This window comes from Acyrthosiphon pisum, chromosome X, assembly GCF_005508785.2.
Source record: "Acyrthosiphon pisum isolate AL4f chromosome X, pea_aphid_22Mar2018_4r6ur, whole genome shotgun sequence".
Classification (NCBI taxonomy): Eukaryota; Metazoa; Arthropoda; class Insecta; order Hemiptera; family Aphididae; genus Acyrthosiphon; species Acyrthosiphon pisum.
The window spans coordinates 108,986,427-108,987,386 of NC_042493.1; the positions used below are offsets into that span (position 1 = coordinate 108,986,427).

The 960-nt window shown below is 26.0% G+C and overlaps 1 protein-coding gene across 1 annotated transcript in view; it reads left to right on the forward strand.

Annotated features, from left to right (window-relative positions):
• Positions 1 to 960, forward strand: part of LOC100166257 (general transcriptional corepressor trfA-like) — a gene marked incomplete at its 5' end in the record, with an annotated part of 35,401 nt that overhangs the window by 889 nt on the left and 33,552 nt on the right.

Below are 960 nucleotides of genomic sequence, written 5' to 3' on the forward strand. Positions count from 1 at the left end.
AGGATAACTCTTTTAGTTATTTTGTTGTGATTGTATAATATTATTCGTGGGTACTTGAAACTTCTAAAGTATACTATTATATATCTATGATTTTACCACGGTTTTTTGTTGATGTATAACGCGTTATAACTTATAAGTACCTAATAGACATTATGATATGATTAATTTGGAATTTATTATAGGTACCTATTATAGGTCAATTTTTTTTTAATACCATAGATAAGTATATATATGTCTATAATACATAGACTGATATACCGTCTCCGCTCAGAATCGTTTTTCTTATACAGTGATATTATATCATTGAATTCAAATTTAATACTGTCCATTATACAGTGACCCACTTCTAACCTACTGTACAGCAGAGTGACATCCACTTACCCACCTTTTTTATAAGTGCACGGCAAAATACTATTGTTAAATCTTAAAAAAATGTTAGTTATCACAATAATAAATTATTACCATTGTCGGTCATTACTATTATTGTTCTGTGTTATTACGACGTGTCTCTAAAAAATGAATATCAATCGATGAGCAGCGTTATTATTTTCGTCACTAGGGCTCGGATTTATATGTAAATACATATTTTCTCTGCGACATGATAAACTAATTTCGGCAAGTGATAAATTTGTTTCACGAGATTTTTGATAAAACGAGCTATATTTGATTTTACATATTTTTACATATTTTGTCATAAATACATGTTTTTACATATTTCACAATTATTCAATTTTTTCTCATATATTTAGACAATTATACTGTTTTAATGTCTTTTCTTCAGAGTTAGAATAATTGAAAGGTTATATATTTTTTGGATTCGAAATTTAAAAGTGCACGTTATTATTAATTGTAATCAAGATAATTAGATAACTATAGATAAATATGCATTTTTTTATCACATTTTATTTTATTATAATTATTATTAAGATTTTACGACAATATCGGCGATCTTTTGGATTC